Raw genomic sequence first — 22102 nt, 5'->3', positions numbered from 1 at the left:
CTTTCTCTTGTGAGATGGATTCCAATTGTGAACCACTACTAATGAACTATGGGTCAATGAGTTTGACCCAAAAAAACTACACAATTAAATTTTGATATAAACATCATAACAACACATATTCTACAACTCTATTAGAACACAAATTTGTAGTTTTTTAACTTTTGGTTTAGATTGGTCACTTGTTTCTTTGGTGTTCACCTTTTTTTTTTGGCATTCTTCAAATTGCTTTCAATTGTGAATCAATATTGAAGGCTTGCAATTGATTTGTATATTATATATTTCATCAAGTTTTATATGGGATTGAATAAGATCTCTACATAGATCAATAAGATGTTACTGGGTGAAAAATCCATGTCCGTGTTGCAAAATATTCACCCTTCTAAACCTTCATATTTCACTTTATGAATCATCATTTTTTTTCCTTTTCAAAGATGCCTACTTAACTCTGCAAAGTATTATTTTCCATCCAAGCCTGAAGATCATGGCCTTGTTTCCACACTTCCAACAAAAATAGAACCACCATATCTATCATTTTGCTTTTTAAGTCAATAGTAAATGCCATCAAATAAGCCCACCCTTCTAAAAGTAGCACAAATTTGCTTTATTTGTTCATATTGCTATATATTACATTTACTTATGGTTACGATTTTGTTTTCTTTTGTAAATAACACATTTTGAGTCATAATTTAATTTTGTATGGCTTTTAAAAATGACACTAGGTTGGTTGAGGACTTAGACCATAGATTTGTAGATACGACAATGAGATTAACTATGTAGGACGTTTATTTTATCGAATTTAAGTTGTAATAAATTAGGTTTCTTTATTTTGTCTATCTAGCATATTACAATAACTAACAAAGGAAAACAAAAAGAAAATGTTATTCCCTTGATCAGACAATAGAAATTATAAAGGAGCCATTTCTAGATATAGTTCTTCTCAACTTTTATTATTATTATTATTATTATTATCTTTTTTATAGAAATTTGTTAATTAATACATTAGTAAATGAATGAATATTAATCCTCTATAATAAGATTTGATAATATAATAACTCTATTTTTACATTAAAATTAATGGCTTCTAAGAATGCTTAGTCATTGTGAAAGAGGACATCACTCTAAACCCTCATACATTTGAGGGAACAAAATGCAGTAATTAAAAGAACAATGGAATCTAGATGCAAAATTGAACATGACTTGAAATGTTGATGCAAAAATATTCAACATAATCTAATCCAAAAAATGCATCTTACTGTATTTTAGTCAAATGCATTTAATAGAAGTATTGAGAAGAGTTATTTCAGAGCCAAATTCATTATAGGTTAAACACACTTAAACAACCTTTAGCAAGTATTGTACCTTACAACCATTAATTATAACTTTTACTCTTAACATTAAATTAAATTCAATAATTACAATATCAAAAATAAATATTATTAAATCAAATACTTAAATACTAAATATTGTTGAACATTTCTTCTTAAATACTTCAAATATTGCTTTAGTTGTTTTAAATAAATAGTATAAAATTCACAAATGAATAGAAAATAACATTATATCAGATTTTGGGAAGACAGATGGATGGATGGGAAACTGTTGGCCTTGAGTAAATATAGTGGTTTAATGGAACTTCTCAAAGAGGATATAGGGGAAAAAGTTGGGGACTATATTGATCAAGGGAGGAGGTGGAAGAAGCTACATAAGGAGGGCTACTCACATGAGAATGTTGTTCTCTTAAAGGAACCAGAAGAATTGATAAAAGAACAGAGACTCCCCTTACTGCCTCAGGAGGGTATTATGGCTTGGGAATTAACCCCAAATGGGAACTTCACTATAAAATCTGCATATACTTTCATGTTCAGTAAGGATCTTAGCCCAATTCTGTGGCGTAACGTATGGATCACTAACCTTATTCCTAAAATCAATTTCTTTTGGTGGACGACACAGCATGGCAAAATTTTAACACTTGACAATTTGAAAAAAAGGGGTTCTATATAACAAACCATTGTTGTCTGTGTAAGGAAAAAGGAAGAAAGTATTTCCCACCTTTTCATAGAATGTCAATTTGCTTTAGGGATCTAGACTAAGGTTTGGGAAAGATTTGGTGTGGCTTGGGTTATGAAGGATAACTTGGGTCAGTTTGTGGAGTGTTGGGATTACCCCTTTTACCACCCAAGATTAGTTTTTTTCTGGAATATTATTCCACCATATGTTTGCTGGCACATATGGAAAGAAAGAAATAACAGGATATTTAGGGACGAAAGCAAGACAGTGGAAGTCGTTTTTGGAATAATGAATCACTAGTACAAAAACAACAATATATTACTAAATAAACTACTAAAAATTGTAGATATGTGACTAATTTTGATCACATGACCAATGGTAGTTTATTGGTAGACATTTATCTCCCAACCAAATTTATGACTAAACTATTTTAATCATTGATTAGGTCATTGATTTAGTCATTTTTTGTTTTTACTTGGTAGTTTATATGGTAGCTTATTTGGTCATTTTGATAGTTTATTTGGTAGTATATTTGATAGTTTTTAGGGTAGTATATATGGTAGTATATGTGGTAGTTGATTTGGTAGTATATTTAGTAGTTGATTTGGTAGTTTTTTGGGTAGTATATAAGGTAGTATATTTGGTAATATATTTGGTAGTTTATTTAATCATTAATTTAGTCATATTAGGGCACGATGGAATTGAACCACCTTCCTCTTACTTATAAAGCAGGTGCTCTTCCATTGAGCTAGTACCCTTTAAAGAATTATTCAAAAAAGTAACAAAGTTGTCTTCCCAACATTAGATCTACTATCATATAATATTTCTATTTATTTTGTAATTCTATCTAAATCATACAATAGATATTCTAAATGATTATTTATGTACTAAAAAAAATGAAAAACCACTCTTTCTAATTAAATATTTTTAGTTATGTTGTTACATAGGTTGAATTCTTCTTTTATTATATTTTTTATTCATTTATTTTTAATTATCAAGACAAGTATCTATTAAAGCTTTTTAAAATTATATATTAAGTGGTGTTGTTCCTCGTATTAAGGTTCAATTAGTTACTAAATAACTAAATTATTATGTAAAAATGTGATATTTAAAAAACTAAAACTCATATTTTTATTTTTATTGGATAGATTTATGTTTACAAAGATGTTTTAATTATATAATTAAAAACTCAACTATAAAACTACTTAACCTTTTCTAATTATTTCATCCTAAATTAATATTTTTTAATCTATAGTTTCTAATTTTCAAATAGAATTGTATTTAGGATGTTTCAATTGTAACTCAATTAAACATTCTTAAAAAACACTAAAATTACATGAAAATGTTTTAATTACAGAACATCTAAACTTCTAATAATACTAAATCACATATGAAATCAAAAACTAGATTTTTTATTTGGATATCTCAAACCACTAGGCAAAAGATTTTATGTTTTTGGATTGAAAATAGTAAATGCTTTATAATGTTTGCTTCTTGCATTGTTTAAACATCTATAGTTTGATTTTAAATAGAAGTCCCTCACTTCAAAAAAAGTAAGTATTTAGATTGAATAGGCTAATATATAAAAAATTGATGGCTTTGATAAAGTAAATGAAGTACTTGGTATAAAGCCATGATATCCAACTTCGAGAAATTAGTCAGTATAAATTTTGCAAAATTTGGCAGAGGTGATATAATGTATTGTAGCACAATAATTTCAGCAATATGTAGGCTTGTGAATAACCACCGATCAAACTAGTGTGAAGAGACAATAATTTATACTATTTACAATTAGTTTTGTGAAAATGAATGAAATAAGCTATTGTACTTCTACCCAAAGTATGATTGTTTTATGATTTGCAAGCCTTTTTGCTAACTCATTTGTTCCACATTAGCATGAATTTTAAAAAGTAAATTTGGGGGAAAAAGTTGATTTCAACATAATGAATCATTTGGAAGTTGTCACAATATTATCCAAAATAAATTTCTTTTTAAAAGCTTTCTTTCCAAATTCCATAAAATCAAAGCAAAAAATTTGATTTCATATCATTGTGTTAGCACAAATATTTAGTCCCAAAAGCTACAACACATAAGGGTCCAGTTAACTTGATGAATAATCTAAAATTCAAAACATTGGAAGACCTTGTACCTCTTGATATAGAATTTTTTAAGACAAACCCTCAATAGATAGTCTATGACAAAGCTAGTCTTTTGGCCTTCAATTGTTGTTTCCTGTAGCCATTGTGCAACTTCCAATGTACAATAAGTGGCTAAAACCATAAAGCAAACAATTCACTGAGCAACATTTAATAAATCTCATGCTCTAGGAGAAGTACTTGCCTTCATAAGGATGTCTATAAATGGATCTGGTTTGATGCCTACTTCCTTTTCATGTCTCAAAACTTCTTGCAGTAGGTATGCACGAAACAAATATATTAGTATGAAATATGCTTACAAGATTGAGTGAAACACAATGCATGCACAAAAACCCACCATATCTTGACTTGAATCCTTGACATTGTCTAGAGAAATCTAGTGTTTTCCTTGCAGTCATTTCCACATTGTGCAGATCTCCCAAGCTAATGTAAGTAGATGTTCTTTGAGGTGCAAACTCTGTTAACAAGTGTCCCTTGCATGTCACAGTTCTGGCATCCGGAGAAAAGCATATGATTGCTTTCTTTGTGAGAAACAGATAAAAAGATACAAGTTGTTGCCATCACATACATCAACTCGGTGTTAATATGGGACCAAATGAAGACAAAAAATGTATGCAAACATTTGAATAGGTCTGAACGAGCAGAGATTCTCTAAAAAACAAATAGAGTCTCAATGCACTATAAAACAAGTAGAGCTTCAAGCTACCTTGAGATAGCGATCAGGTCTTCCAGCCAAAGCTATTAGTAGTATAGTTTTCCTACATTTAGATGGACCAAGAAGAAAATAGTTTAGTGATTGAACCAAACCTCTATACTTGGCAATTCAATCCCCACTGTAATTGTACCCATTTTTATTATTATTACCCTTCTCCATTTTGAATGTCATTATTGCAAAAAGATTTGAGTTTTAATTTTACCTCTCTACTCTTTCTTTGAAATTGGAAAGAAAGCGCTTACTATCGACTTCAGCAACCTGCAACACTCTATGAATGAACGTCCTCTGCATTTCAATGAAAAGTGTTGTGACTTCAACATTCTCATATTTGAAATTTTAGTTGCAGCAACTTCACTGAGAATGATCTTTCTGAGACTATCATAAGTAGGGAGTTTTTAAAGAGCAACCCATTTAAGAGCCTTTCCATCAGTGCTTGTGAATGATTGGATAGATCATTCTCATCACCATTTGATGCATTAATAGGTTCTTCCCAATCCAATAACATGACCATCTTCAAGATAGAAACAAAATTGTCTTCCTTGTGAAGGCACATTTAAAGAGAAACAAAATTGTCTTGCTTGTGAAGGCACATTTAAAGTTAAAAGGCATGATGAATTGTCAAACTACATAGGAAAAATGAAAGATAATACAGAAACAAAATATTCCAGTCCAAACAAATTGCAATTTTAATTTTTTTAAAGAGATTCAGAAGTTATGGATCATAAAAAAGGGTAGTGGCACAAGGGTAGCATTGCATAAATGTCCAAACTCTATGTACATTAAGTATATTCTCTATAACCTTGTCTGTGCTCCATCTTAAACTAGGCTCTAGATAAATTATTATCTTCATAAGGAGCTCAAAAATATGATGAGGACAATACCCAATAGGATAGATCTAAATCCATTTAAGGAAACTTAGATTTAGGGAGTTACTTTTATCCAGTCAAGGGAGACCAGAAAACATAGAAACTTTGTAAGGCAAGACCAGTCTGAAATGCACCCAATAATGGACAAAAATACCACTTTGCATACAAACAAGCCTTAGAAATATAGGAAAAATCATATGTAAAAATATGCTCCAACTAAAACCCACTGCACCATTGTACAAGCAGATATCTTAGAGTCCACTCCAAGCATCTAGGTGTCTTCTGCATGCAACCAAAATCATTCTCTTTTCTCCAGCTATTTTTGCATGTACATTGTTTGATGATATGACTGTTTTGATTGTCAAATGAATCTATCTATTTTGCAAATAGTATATTTGAACATGAATCAAAGTTTGTGGTATTATAATCTGTCAAACTCTTAACAAATCTGGAAATTTTAGAGTGAGTGCTGAGAGACTTGTGAACGTGATTGCAATCCTCCCGTATTTTTCAAAATTTCCACTATTCTCTTGTAAATAGTATATTTGAACATGCATCAAAGTTTAAAGACATCATAATCTTTCAAACTCTTTAATAGGTTAGGAAATTATATGTGTGAAAACTGAGACTTATAAAAGTTAATATAGTCTCCTACATTTTTCAAAATTTCCACTCATCTATTTTGTGGCTAGCATCTTACTTCTATGAATACCATACTGCAATCAATAGAAAATTTGTAAATCAATTTTTTATGTTTTTCAGCTCACAATGTCAGAGCGGACTAGTTTTTATTAGTTGTGCAAAAGTTATCGAGTCAAACATTCCTTGGTTCAAGACCTTCACCAAACTGGCAGGTTAGCCAAAATTCCTTACTCTGTCCTAAGGGACAACTATCAACCCCTTTGCAGGGTTATGGTTGTTCACATAGTGCACTCTTCCATGCATCTAAATGGACAAATCTGACTGTGGCAACTCCAAAGCTTTCACAGGTTTATGTTTCAACACCTTCAGAGAAAGGTGTGAAAGGTTTCATGATTGATTTTTTTGATGCATGTCTCTACTGTTGTATCCAAAATGGCAGCGGCCCCCATTGAATGAGTCGAGCTATTGATTAAGAATCAGGATGAAATGTGGAAGTCTAGTCATCTCTCTAAGCCATACAGAGGTATTGGAGATTTTTTTGGTCAAACAATATTCAAGGATGAAGGTATCATTCCTTTATGGAGACGAAATACTGCCAATGTCATTCACTATTTCCCCACTCAGTGCTCAAATTTTCCTTAAAGGATTACTTTAAGAACTTGTTAGATTTTAAGAAATATAAGGATGGCTACTGGAAATAATTTGCTAGAAATCATTCTTCTAGTGGTGTAGCTGGTGCATCATCTCTTTTTGTTTATTCTTTGGACTCTGCTCAAACAAGGTTGGCTAATGGCTGCAAAGAAAGGTGGAGATAGACAATTCAATACATATACCATGGATTCAACATCTCATGTGTGGAGATTATTGTGTACTGTGGTCTATACTTTGAAATGTATGATTCCCTAAAGCCAGTTGTTTTGGTTGGGGATCTTCAAAATAACTTCCTTGGAAGTTTTCTTCTTGGTTGGGGTATTACAATTGGTGTTGCTCTTGCTTCATATCCTATTAACACTATACATAGAAGAATGATGATGACATCTGGTGAGGTGGTGAAATACAAAAGTCCTTTGGATACTTTTCAATCGATTTTGAAGAAGAAAGGTGGCAAGTCTCTATTCAAGGGTGCTGGTGTAAACATCCTGCAAGTTGTTGCTAGTGCTGGAGTCTTGGCTGGATATGACCAGCTTTAGTTAATTCTTTTTGGAAAGAAGTACGGTTGAGATGAAGGCTAATATTATGATGGTGATGACAACTTATTTAGACATTGTTTTTTGGCAGTTTGAACAACTTTTTTGGTTCCTTATAATAAAACCATTTTGCTAAAATAATTACAATTTCCAATATGCTAGGAGCTAGTGCAAGTTCACTTGAGTTTTCCATCTAGAATTTGTAGATGGGTATTTGATCTCTTGTCAAGGAAAATATTTTCTTATTTGATATTTTGAGAAAAATAATTCCTTTGATTTTTCCAAAAAAAAAAGAATGATCAATTTGAAATATCCTAGTAGTGGTTAACTACAAAGAAATCTCAGGTTTGTCTACAAGATGAACGAAACTACTACAACAAAGGTGAAACCTCTGGTGCTTTTGAAACTTTTTGGGGGATTCTGAAACAAGTGTTTGATGACATCCAATGGTTTTTCATGATAGGCCAAGACTAGAATTTGCTATAAAACCAAACATACAAGAGGGAACTATTGCAACAAAGGTGAAACCTCTGGTGCTTTTGAAACTGTCTGGGGGATTCTCAAACAAGTGTTTGATGACATCCAATGGTTTGTCATGATAGGACATGACTAGAATTTGATATAAAACCAAACATACAAGAGGGAATTGAAACCTTGAATTAAGGGAAAAACAAAAGTAATGCTTACTTGAATATTTGCAGTCAAATTGTCTTAAAAAAGAGATGTCTCTACAATCAAACTCTCCATAGACCTGCTCTCGCTGGAATGGAAAAACTAACCAATATAGATACATGATATTTCTAATGATGATAACTAGCCACAAAAAGAGGGAAAAATTTTGCATCTCTTGAAAAATAATCAAGAAACCAAAAAAGCATGTACAATACTTGAATTTCCAAAGCTCCAGTAATCAAACTCTATCTTTTCTCAAACTCTGCACTTAAAAACCTCTACTTCTCATCAAGGCATGAGTCCATGTAGTATCCATGACCATGACCATTAGCTGGAGTGGGCAATGGCACAAGAGTAGAATTGAGAGAAGAATCTGACAAATTGGATAGGGACCCATTTAGTAGTAATGGAGTGTAGTCATCGCTCATCATTGTTGGCTAATGAAGAGCTGTAGTAGGGTGCACATTTGTATAAGATGATGATGGTGGAACATGACCTAAAGAAGCCATAGAATACCCATTTTTTTGATGAGCTACATAATTTGTAGGGCAAGTATAGTGAGAAGTTGAAGGAGCAAAAGAAGAAGGAAGGGCTACATGAATATGCATATTGCCAATGCCATGCCCAGACTGAGCTCTACCATTATCATCTTGGTCAAAACTAATGTCATAGTAACTTTTTTGGCCCCACTATAACTTCGGTCAGGAAAGAGAATAGATAAGGAAACTCCTCGATAGTGGCTTACTAATCATCATATTTTAGTTGTAGTGTCTTACCTTGGAGCTTGGTTTTATTCTTGCCTATTACACCTGGTTAAAAGTTTCTAAAGTTTTATCAACAAATTTATTCTGAGACATCTCTTCGATGCATTATGTCAAATAGTTTACATAGTACATCTATGCTTCTACATTTAGAATTCATATCTACCAAGATAGTTACAACTTAGTGTCTATTAAAAATCCCCCTTCCCTTATGCTCTGGTCAATGTCCACACTCTATTCCGTAGCTTTTATGGATGTCCATCTCTATTCCAAAGCTCTTAATTTGGCATAGGCAGGGAGGATGCTAAAAACGTTGGGGAATTTGGCTTTACACATGCCAATCACATTTGATTAACAATCTCTCAAGTGAAACTAGTCATATGCCAATGTTGATTGTTTTGATGACAATGATTACTATCTCACAATCTTGACAGTTCATGTGAGGACAAGTTTTTATTCACAAGTGTTATTAAATAGTTCATATTATGTAATGTTAACACTTATATTACCATTCTTGCTTATGTGAAGCTTGTAGAAAATCAAAAAAGGGAAGATGGAATTAAAAAGCCCTTGTTGAGGTAAGAAGAGTGTAATGGAAAGAATAATTGATATAGAGGAACTAAGAATCTCATCCATACCATCCCCTCTGGGACTCTTTCTCTAAGGAATGATGCATAACAAAAGCGTGTATGCCCCATTATATGCAGGAATCATCCTTCTATCAATCTCAATCACCATAACCATACCCATCAACATATATGGATTAGACATATTCCTTATATAGATAGGGCTTTATTAGATAGACCTATGAAGAAACCTACGAAGAGAGAAGGGAGAATAGATACAAAGTCAGTATAGAAGAAATGAGGAACAAACTTGTGCAAGCACTTCTTAAGCACTGGTGTAGATCATCAAATACAAATGGGTATGTCCATGTGAACACCGTGGAAAGCTCCTCTAAACATCGTGGTTTACAAGAGGGAGGCAATTGGATCCCACAACTGATGGCCCGATAGTGGTGAGCACTTCTCTGGCAGCACCAATGCACTCTTGAGCATGCTTTCATTTTACGAAGGCTGTAAATGCACCTGCCAATACGATTAGGTCAAATGTGGCCAAAGGTAGGGAGACTGCCATGAAATGAGATATTAGCTGGCATTGTGAGATGAAATTGGTGGCCTATGGCCTTAGGGAAAAAATCCTATCGGCTAAAGATTATAGGTACTTTACAAATTTTGTTATTGTTCCTAGATTTATGATTAGAGTCGTGCAATCCCAAATCCTCCTCACAAATAGTATGCAACAACGTTGATGGGGATTTCGATTTCACATTTTATTTTGCAGAAATCATTAAAAAAACTTTATAGTTGATAAAGATTTAGGCTTTCCAAATTAAGATTGGAAATAGCTTTGTTTTAAAGTCTACAACATATTTGTCATTTCTATTTTTATTACTTTAATATTAATTTATTTGAAGAAAAATCTATATTTTATTTTATATAAAATGAGTTAAGTATATGGTGTTGTTTAAATATAAATGACATAAATAATTTTTAAAAATAAGAATAAAAATATATATTAAGAAAATGTATATTAAAAATATAAAATAATAGGTCATTTTATTATATATAAATTAAATTAAAATATCAAAAAAGGTTGAAGAACATAGAATTTTTCATAGGGGCTAATTGAAGCTTAGTTTTTTTATGGGCACAAAAATTTTGCAAATCAATGGAGAAAAAACCATACAATAAATCATGCAATACAATATTTGGTAGTCGAACAAGATTACCAATTCAGCTACAACCACACTATGTACAAAGCTAGGAATATGATGGTGAAGTGGACAAGGGTTTTGTGAAATGATATCCCTCTTCATTAGATCTCAAATTTATTTACAAAAATCTCTTTCCAAGCTTTGAAATTGTCCTCTTACTTTGTCTTCTACCAAGAAGCAAACCAAATTTAAGAAGGAAAGAAAAAGAAAATTCTATATAGAGAAAAACTAAAAAGTAACATAGATTAAAGATGCAATGTTTGTGTCATACCTATAGGGAAAAATTTCTATATGGAGCAATCTCTCTATTTGAAATATTGTTTTAATTATTGAGTTTAATTATCAAATGTTATAAGCATAAAAGAGCTAAATATTTTAATTAATTAATGAGTTTAATTATCAAATGTTATAAGAATAAAGGAGTGATGTTGTTTATTTAGTGCACTTATTTATGGATCTTTGATGTTGGTGTAGAAGTCTCCAAATTGAAAAAATACTTAGAACACAAGATGTGCAATGAAAATGTGTCAAATAACCTTATTTCATCTATATAGGGTGTTAGTGGGGCCTTGGATTTACCCCCATGGGGCACTAATAATCCCAAAAGTAAGGAAAAAAATCAATTTAATTAAACAATTAAATTATTTTTTTGGAAACTCTACGTCCCATCCATCATTCAACACAAATTTCTACTATTGACATATGTTTTATTTGAAAAAAAAAGTTTTGGGACAGATCATGTTAGATTTTTTTTACTCAATATTTTGAATTGCATTAACAATTCTTCCATTGAGAGAAAACTATAAAGGACTACAAAAATAATATTTAAAAAGAGGGGTTAGCAGAGAGTTTTTTGTTAAGCTAACAAAAATTTTAATGGAAAAATCTACATGTACATTTTTCTAGTATTAAACATTTTACCAAATAGTTTTTGTCAATGATTGATGGGTCGACTATAACTAACTACTTTTAAGGGTCACCTTCATGTATTTTAATGTTCCATGATTCATTTATGTTCTCTTAATTGTTCGTAAAAGAATACTCACAAAAAAAGTGCAACTTTTTTCTCATATTTGACACTTTTCTCACATCCAACACTTTTTTGCCAATTGTGGTTCCCACAATTAAAAATCTATTAGCTTGATTATTAATAATAAATATAATTTATATCATAATTTGTTTTTATTAAATCATTTTATTTCATGGTTTAATATCCATTAACCATGGTTCTCACAATTTACTAAATACTATAATATTTAAATGTAATAATTTTTTAAAATAATGTTATAATTTATAAAGATGGTTATTACATGACATTAATGTGATTGATAGAAATTATATCTTGAGATTGTAAAATACCTAATTGATAATTAATCTTTTTGTTTTGCATAGATAGACTTGAAGTTTTCCTTTGAGTGCATGGAGGGTCTTTATTTTCTTTATGAGTACAGAGATAGATTTTGAGGAGTTAGAGTGCATATTGAGGTGATTTTGAGTTTATTTCTAATTTAATATCAATTGAGATGATATTTGAGGAAGATTGATAATGATATATGTATAGGACAAAAACCTCATCAATAAGTAATAAAAGATATGAAAATGTTAAAAGAATGTATTAATAGGATTAAAAAATTATTGATCATTCATTTAGTCCTTTGTTTTGGTGACTAAGTATGAATAACCATTTATTTGATCATTTATTTAGTCACTTATCTTTTTCTAGCCTTTTGATTTTACCCACTAACCAAATTAATCATTTATTTAGTCACTTATAAATTTTAAACAATTACTAGAATTTCATCACTTTTAGTCACGTGACTAAAAATTTTAGTCTTGTGACTAAAAGTTTTAGTCATGTAGTCATTTATTTGCCAAAATTGTACTAGTGAATAAATTGTTAAAGGAAAATATAAGAGTGGCTAAATGCAAAATGCCAAAGGAGAAGCCAGGTAGACTTGAAGGCCTGGTGGCTGAAAATTGGGGTTGTCAAGAGGATTTCTTCCTTTTTGATAACTTAGCTAGGAGGAGGAGACAATAGACAAAATGGAGACCTCCCACCATAACATAGTATAAACTAAACTTTGATGGTGCTACAAAAGGAGGATTTGGAGCAGCAGGAGGTGTACTGAGGGACAGGAATGGTGATGTGCTATTGGTTTATGCAGGTAAGGTGGGGAATAGTAGCAATAATGTGGCAGAGGCTATGGCATTATTATGGAGTCTTCAAATCTCTAGGGAAAGACAAATTATGGAGTTAATAATAAAAGGGGACTCCAAATTAGTGATTGATTAGGTTAAGGGGGAGGCTAAATTGGGAAGGATATTAAGCAAATCTTGAATGGAATGAAAATGGCCCACCTGCAGCACATCTACAGGGAGGGCAATCAGGTGGCAGACGCGGCTGCTGCCATGGGGTTTAATGCAATGAAAATCATGTGTTGGGAGAATTTAGCTTGATCTCAACGAAGATTTAAGGGTGTTGATATCCAAGGAAAAAGGTGGGATAAATTCAAGATGAAGTCTATAAACTTTAAATGTAAGGCCAAATTTGGTAAGATGGCAATTTTTTCTCGCTAAATCAAACTATTGTGTTTTGGAAGGTAAGGGCAGATGTGGCCATACAAACGGCAAGTGAAGTGATTATGAATTAAGAAAAATGTCTTTTTGTAATTATGGAAACCTGTTGCGAGTTTCAAATTGCTCTCCAAAGGAAAGTACGAAGGATATCATTAATCAGGATGTCAAAAATCATTGGGGTGAGAAAATTATGATTGTTCACTTCCATGAATCCCATAATAACTTGGTATGGGATTTTGGAGCTCATCAAACACAGGTCTACACTTTTTATGTTTATCTTTTCAAAAGAGTTAAGAAGGAGAGTAGTCACAGAAAGAGCGAAGCTGAAAAATTTCAAATGCATATTTCTGAAGAAGGGGAGTCAAAAATTGAAGAAATTGAAATGGGGGGGGACCTGAATAGGTTGGAGCCAACGAAAATTGAGAACTTTAAGGATAGAATGGCTACCTGGTTCTTACTGAAGGAAGGGGGTTTTTTGCCCCACATGATGTCAATGGCTGGATATGATGAGAATTGCGCACACCAGTTTGTGAATAGTTGGAATGATAGGAAGGTGACCATCAATGGTATCACCTTCCAAGTCACAGAGGAATTTATTGCAATGGCGACTGGCCTCTCCATGAAGGGAAAAAAATGGAGGAAAGTTATTAAAATTATTGATGAGGCTAGCATGAATAGCTTTTTTGCGAAGGGTGAGGAGCTAATTCGCTACAGAGGCAGGTTTAAAAGAGACAAGTTACCCATTCCTTGGGATGATGTGTACCTGGTCCTTATGAGGTATCTGATGCTGGAGGGCAGGTTTGGTGTATGCTATTACAACCATTTTCCTCTGTTGAATCATTTCAAAAATAGGGACTTAATTTCTATTTCTTTTTTTTTGTTGCACTCTCTTGAAGACATGGTTGCTAATGTTATGGAAAAAAAGAGTAAAGGTTTAAATTTTACCATTATTCGTCAAGGCTTAATTTCTCACCTTTATCAGTTTCACCTCGCCTTATGCCCCCCCAGTGAGGTGGTTGTGGAAAACCCACGCCATGGTTAGAACTCCCCCCTGAGCTCAATTACAGGATTGAAAATGCACACCCCCAGGCCATCCCCTAGTAAGGAAACTAAGAAAAAGAAATTTTTTGACATAGCCTTAGAACAAAAGGGAAACAAGAAGATTAAAATTGAAAAATTAGTGGAGGTTGTTGGAGAGGATTTGGGGGAGGATAATGGGGGTAAACCTAGAAGAAGGTCTGGTAGGCTTGCCAAATCCCAGGCTAGGTGCAAACAGAAGTCCCTTACATATCCAGTGGAGGAGGTAGAAGAAGATATCTCTGGTAACAACAGTGATAGAAGGGAGGAGGAAGATATTCCCAACTCCAAGAAGGATGATGGTAATGAGGAGGGGGAGAAAATTTTTAACTCTGGGAACAATTCGGTGGATGATACTCAAACCTAGGTGTCTGATGGAAAAGTGGGGAAAAACTGAGACCACCCATGTGTCTTCCAACTTCTCCCTCAAACCTATTACCTTTTGTGAAGAGAGTATCAAGAATGATGATTCCCCCATAACCATTTCATCACCTATTAAGGAGAATTCAAAGGTTTCCTCTAACCCACGGGTTTTGTAGGATAAATCACAGGTGCAAAAAAGGAAGGAGGTTGCTGCAAAGGGAGACGAGGGACCTAAAGATAGGACCAAGGTAATGGATGAGTGATACATGCATCTACAAAGAAGGGTCAAAGCTTTGGAGGAGGTGTTCTTCACCTTCTCCAAATTTGGCATTAAAGTTACCCATGTTGCGGCAACAACCCTTCAATTGCTGGCACATGAAAAGGAGGATGCGGGCTTGGATATGGAGGACCATAAGTTGCTCTTCAAGTTTCTTGTTGATGACTGGACCCAGATCCTACTACATGCAAAGGGGAAAGGGAAAAAGGAAAACTAAGTTTTTTTATGTTCTTGTCAGTTACTGGGATCTTTGGATCCAAAGACTTTTAAAACTTTACTGGCAGTATTGGTTTTGCTAGTTATCAACTGTAATTAGGACTTGGGTTGGCTCAAGTACCTTTTTGGACAGTGTTGAAATCTAGTTGTTAGTTTGTAGCTTTGTTGGTTTTAGCTTAGTTGCTGGTCTTTGTTCATGGTTGCAAACTTTTGGATCTTTTCTTAGTTAATTTTTTGACTACTGGTGTTTCTAGCTGGTAATGTGCTGGTTACCAGCTTTTTGATGGTATTTGGGCCGACCCCCTTGCTTTTGGTTGCTTTTATTATCAAAAACATTATATTGTTAATGAATCGGAAGAAATAGGAATGGCGAGAAGTTGATCTAAATCCCTAATTGCTTTGGCTCTATTTTTTTTCCTCCAATCTGTGACTGATTGAGAATTGGCTCTATTTTTTTTCTTCAATCAGTGAGTGATTTAAGAGGACATTGATGCAAAGAGTAATGGAGAGAAATTGTTGAGGTAGGGACATGGAATACGTATTCCCAACTTGATAGAGAAGATTCAAGGCTATTCACATATGCCTGTAAGTCATCGAGGTGGCTGAAATAGGGCATCAAGGACTCATGTTAAGAAATTTCTTTTCTCTACAAGCGTCCTTCACTCCATTGAAGAGGTCATCATATATATCCATGGAAGTAACATTCAAATTCCCTCCATTTCTACATACAAACCCCAATTCATAATATTTAATTAGAGTTCTCTATGTTAAAGATTTAAATAAATCAAACTTTTCTAATAGAGATTCACTGAGATATTGAGCTTATCTACGAAACTATTGGTTTGAATTTTGTTGTTAATATTTTGTTTCAATAAAAGGCTCTATTGAGGTTTACTCATGAAAACCTTAGAAAATCATCCTAATAGATCAATAACATCAATAAAGACATTTTAATTTTAATCCTAGGTTAAAAAACTGTCATGATCTAGTGATTGACATATAGCTTTGAAAAAATTATTGGGTTGACTGTATTATAAGTGCACCATTTTCTTCGATGGATGAATCTCCAGTTGACAGTAAGAAAGTTTTTATTTGAGTCCCATCATAATACTCTCTCAAAGTTATTGAAGCTCACTGGCTGAGTGAATCTTAGAAATCCTAAGGTCAACTATGTTAATTTCAAGAACTCCTTTCCTAAAGGTTAAGCTAAATTGATATAAAGCTACAAGATGAAACCTTCACTATAAAAGTGAAAGCTAAGGAATCAAATAGTATGACCAATTTAAATAAGTCAATGCCCTCAAGACAATTAAATGAATAAATATTCTTGATCATAAATCTCATTTAGATCTGTGAAAGAAATAGTACAGTTGGCCCATTGGGTAGCACCTAAAATATTAATAACTCAGACCCTAGAAAACCCAAATGTGATTACTTATGCTGCTAATGCTCCATCACAATGTATAAAATGCAATCCAAGTCCTTTTTTGATAGCAGAGCTAGTTGAGTTAGTTGTTGTGAGGACAGGGCATTTGAAACAAATTTATGACCATGGAGACCTTTTACATGGTTTGTATTGTCTCTGCAGAAAGTTGGAGCAGGTAGTTGAAGAAGTTGACTCTTTGAAGTTTTCACTAGATAATTATCTCTCTCAACATCACAGATGTCAGATGGAAGTAAACAAAAGGGAAGAACTCTTACAAAGACTGGTGAGTTACAATTATCTCTCTAGTTATTTGTACTCTAGCTAAATAAAATTCTTCTAAAGGTTTGGATTTGTTTTGAGGAATTCGTTTTCCTTCAAGATACATTGGAAATCAAATATAAGATTGTTGATTTTACCATATATTTGAATTTAAATCTGAAAGTGAACCTGTGAGTTTATTGGATATTCAGTCTATTGGTAGGTGATTGATTTAAAAATCCAAATGGGACCTATGAAATATGGAAATATGAGAAATGGTTCAACCCTCGAAATGGCCTATTTTAAACTTGTCAGCTCCTCTTATTTTAGTCTAATAGTTCCTACAGGCTATATGTAATTCATCCTTACATTGTACTTAGTGTACTAGATTGTAATATTTTCATCAATGATGTGTTGAATATGGTTGATGATTAGGAATGTCTATTTCCTATCTCAATGCACTTAATCTCTTTATTTTTAATAAAAGGGGCACCTAACATTTATATGACGAGGGATACTTTTAGTTTGCAAGAGAATTTTTTGCAAAGAAATTTGGCTAGGTACTCTCTCTTTATAGAATGCAAATAAGGTTAGCAACTTGAATATATGTAGTTGTCTTGTACTCATGGATCTTAGATGCCCATTTGTGTAGAAGTTAATACTTTGAATTACAAGGTATGCTCACTTTTGTACTCTAATTATAACAACAAAGATCACTAGCCTCAGGCTATTCTTGAAATAGGATTCTAGGTACACTATTATATTTAGCATGTGGCTTCCAAGTTTAAGTCTTCCTTATTATAGTTTAGTGGTTTGAACTTGGGTAACTTTTCTTATGCATGCACCTTTTTAATCTTTATACCATAACTCTTTGTGCATTTCCAAGTATAATCTTTCTTACATATACTTTTCAAAATTCTAGGCTCAACTACTTTGAGGGCTGAATTCATAAGTGTAATGTCAAGAGACAAGCCACAGTAGGTTTGTTGAGAACAAGAGATGTGTCTAGATGGTCAAACAATAAATGTATGCACGTGTGTATGTTTGTATATGCATGTTTGCATGTAGAGGTAGAAAGTGAGATAGAGAGGGAGGTAGGAAGGAGGATATATATTGAAATAGAGAAGGATAACAATATAGAGATAGAGGGAGATATCATGAGGAAATATAGAGGTGTAGAGATTTAAAGAAATAGAAATAAGATGATGGAGTGAGATGGATGGATAGAGAGGGGGAGACATGTCTAGAAATGTAGGGGGAATAGGAAAGACTAAGATACATATAAATATCAAGAGGATGGGAGAAGAGAGAGAGAGAGACTAAAATTGTTAGATTGTGGTGACTGATCAGGAAAGTGTTGTACATACTTCATAATTAGTGGGGTTCGGGAAAATATATTTTTTGGTACTATTCGCCAATTGTTTTGGTACTATTCGCCATTCGTAGATTCGCCACTAAAGTTATGGCTAATTATGGCCGGCATGTTATAACCCTAAAGCGGTTTAATACTTGTATAAAAGGGTTTAGGGTTGGGTATTTTTTATTATGTTGTGATGCAAAATTGGTTCTTGCGGCAGTATTGAGCTGTAAGGGATTATGGATTGTAATTAGGTTGTAATCACTGGATTGTAATAAGATCGGACTTGCTATTTGGTGGACGTAGCCCAGGGATTAGGTGAACCATGTTAAATCTTGGTGCCTTGTGTTCATTTTTGTGTGATCTATTATTTTCTGTTATTGGTTATATTTTTATGTAGTTTTTATTTCTATCCGTGGTTTATCCTAACAAAAATGACCTTCCACAACTCTACGATGTACCTATTGCACACTAAGGTGTGATTGCTAGTTTGATTTTTTTTTTGCTACAATCCTGTGGAAAACTCCAATGAACCTTTATTTCTATAAATGGTGTGCACTTTAGGCATTCCTATAGCCACGTCATGTTGGAGACAAACATTAGATAAAGAGTCTGCCATCCAAAGTAATCTGCAATATGTAGCCATTAGTTCTCTTAGGCAATTGCCTTTAGATCCTAGGAATCAAACCTTTCTGCACCGAGCTATATAAGGGATTTCATTTGCTGATCCTGTTGTGGTAAGACATGCATTGGAAATGGCTTCTGATATAGCAACTAGAGATCCATATGCTGTGGAAATGACTGTAGCCAAGCTTTCTCTTCCTGGAGGTGCCTTACAAGAGGTTCTCTACTTACATGATGTTCTAGCTAGGGTGTACCTTTCTAGGATATGTTTTACTTTGTCCAAGGCTCATGCACTGGATGAAAGGCCTGACATAAAATCTAATGCAACTCAATCTAAAGATGGACTTCCTCCAAAAGTTCAAAATGGGTGACCTACTCCAACACTAAGAAGGCTACAAGCTCTAATCAAATTAGTCATGAGAAGGTTGGACTCGACCTTCCAAAGCTTCTCCAGGCTAGTGCTACATGCAGTAGCAAGGGTGGTTCAAGAGATGGGAAAAAGTTGAGCTACAACATTTAACCTGAGTTACAACATTTTCTTTGTGTGTTTATGCAATTGACAAGGATAGCCATCCTGAAGCTTTTTTGGAAAATGAAAGCATGGGATTTGTCCGAATCAACATATATTGAGCATAGAGATAATTCTTCTTATGAAGGTACCAAGGCAAAAATTGCTCCATTACCCTCAAGTAAAGAGACCATTGTAAGTATGTTAGCATCTATCATAGAGGCAATGCGCACCATTGATGCTTGTGAGTGTGTCTTTGTGCGGGCTACAATCATAAAGGCTTTGATATGGATTCAAAGTCCATTGCAAGTATGTTAGCATCTCTCATGGAGGTAGTGTGCATCACTGTTGCACGTGAGTGTGTCTATGTGTGGGCTATAATCATAAAGGATTTGATATGGATGCAGAGTGCAAATGAGTCATTTGATGAACTTGAAGCAATAATTGCCAATAAGCTTTCAGATCCATTCTGGTCATCCTCATTACTAAATGATATCTTGCTTACCCTTCGTGCTTGCTTCAAGGCTACTCAAAAATGGTTGTGACATTACTTGAAATTGCAAGGATTTTTGTAGCTAAGTTCCTAGGAAGATAGATGTAGACATCCTTCAACTTTTGTGGAAAATATGTCTTGTTGGAGCTAGTCCAAGTGGAAAGCACACTGCTTTGGAAGCAATTACCATAGTCCTTGATTTGTCACCACTGCAACATGAATCTATGGAGGGATTCTCATTCATCGATCGTGTTTCTACTTCAGATCCAAAGTCTACACTTGCACTGCAATGATTAGTGTAGGTTGTTGTCTAGTTTTTGGGGGAGAATGAAAATTATGTTCTATCTGAGTATGCTTGGGAGTTCGCTACACCACTTAGCACTACTTTGATGATGCTGGATGCAGATAAAATGGTAGCAGCTGCTAGTTCTAGAAATTTAACACTTGGTGGAGCTTTGATGCGCCTTCAAAAATGGGAATTTAGTTGAGGCTGGGAGGTAAGGATTATAGCAGCCCAAACTCTCATTACAATACAGATAAGGTTAGGTGAGCCTTTTAGATTGCAAATATATGAGTTCCTTCATGTGCTAGCTCAATGTGGAATGCTAACAAAATTTACTGAGAAACAACTTAGTAATGGTGAAGACCAAGAAGCAAGTGGCACTGACCTTAGTTCTATAATTGCTCCAATGTTTAGGGTCCTAGATGAGATGTACAAATCACAAGATGCGTTGATTAAAGAGATGAGGAATCATGAGAGCAATAAGTAGCAGTGGACAGATGATCAACTTTGAAAGCTTTATGAGACCCACAAGTGTCTTCTCGATCTTGTCTCTTTATTTTGTTATCTTCCTCGATCCAAGTATTTTCCTCCTGGTCTAATAAGTTCTAAATTGATTGATATGTATCAAAATCATCACCATATAGGTGTTGCAACTATCTTTAATGATCTAGCTATTGCATAAGGTATTTTTGATCAAACATTCTTGATAGAAAACTTGGGCAATCTCAATATACATCAGCCAGTATGGAAACTGCAAATGCATGGGTAGCACATCTCTGTGATGGTTTATTGGGTGACTATGCCCTAGGTGTTAACCTGGTAAATGAATATCTTACAGGAGTAGGTATTGATGCTCCTAAAGTGGAAGAACAAAACTTAACCTCTTCGACATCTATCAGTTATGATGATATGTCGGCAAAAATACTTCTAAAAGCATTAGATGGGGAGGAAGATGATGCACAATCCTCTGGGACATCCTCCCCTGAATCAACTACATTATTTGAAACATTAGATTCATCTTAGTTTGGTACTATCCATTATCCATCATTGTTCAGCTCAGGACACTCTTCTTATGGAACAACTTTGCAATTGGAGGATAAGCCTGTACCTGGAGAAAGAAGACTAGGTCATCAAGAAAATTGTTAATCCTATCAAACCAAATCTTATCTAGATCATATCAGAGTTTTAAATCAAATATTTGATAGATACAAGTAATGTGAAATAGGAAATATGTAATCAAATCATATCTTTCATGGATATGAATAGAGAAAAATATGCAACTTTTTCCCTGTCCTAAGATGGATAGATTCCTTCAGGATCTAAAACTAGAAAGTAGATCAATTAAATCTGCCATACAAAGAATGCATGGGACTTTTTGCTGCTCAGATTACATAAAAAAACTAATGCTTTTAATGTCACTTCATGATTTACATGACCCATTTAAACTAGTTTGATCCAGATGTTCTCACCTTTTCATAGTTTGGCTACAATCCCTCTTTAACTACAACCTTCTACAAGGCTATCCGTCTTCTAAAGTTAACTTAAAAATCTTAGTGTTGTCCTACACTTCTTTTGATTAATATTTGGCCTAAATATATGAATTCAAGCACTTCATTGACTCATTACAAGAACTTTTGTGAAAGCAATACTCTAATTCATTAACACTTGACTCCAGTAAGTTTCTTTCACTTAAAATTGATTCAACCCATAATATATTGCAGATTTACTATGTCCTTCATATTTATCTATATTGGTTGATTCATTTAAATTTTTAGATTGTATATAGAGGGATGAGTTTGCGTGCAAACATCTCTATTATGTTGTCATATACGCTGCTTGGTTAAAACTTTATAAGTATTTATT

At 33.5% G+C, this 22102-nt stretch overlaps 2 pseudogenes; both read left to right on the top strand.

Moving 5' to 3' along the window:
* Positions 1–1581: 1581 nt before the first annotated feature.
* On the top strand, positions 1582–7603 carry LOC149542432 (ADP/ATP translocase 1, mitochondrial pseudogene; annotated as a pseudogene).
* An 11483-nt stretch (positions 7604–19086) lies between these two features.
* LOC149542431 (uncharacterized) lies at positions 19087–21385 on the top strand (annotated as a pseudogene).
* Positions 21386–22102: the final 717 nt, after the last annotated feature.

This window comes from Cupressus sempervirens, chromosome 8 (genome assembly GCF_028749045.1).
Source record: "Cupressus sempervirens isolate cs-2001-9-10 chromosome 8, ASM2874904v1, whole genome shotgun sequence".
NCBI lineage: Eukaryota > Viridiplantae > Streptophyta > Pinopsida > Cupressales > Cupressaceae > Cupressus > Cupressus sempervirens.
Note: the sequence above shows the minus strand (reverse complement) of the source record. Positions and strands in the feature narration are given on the sequence as shown.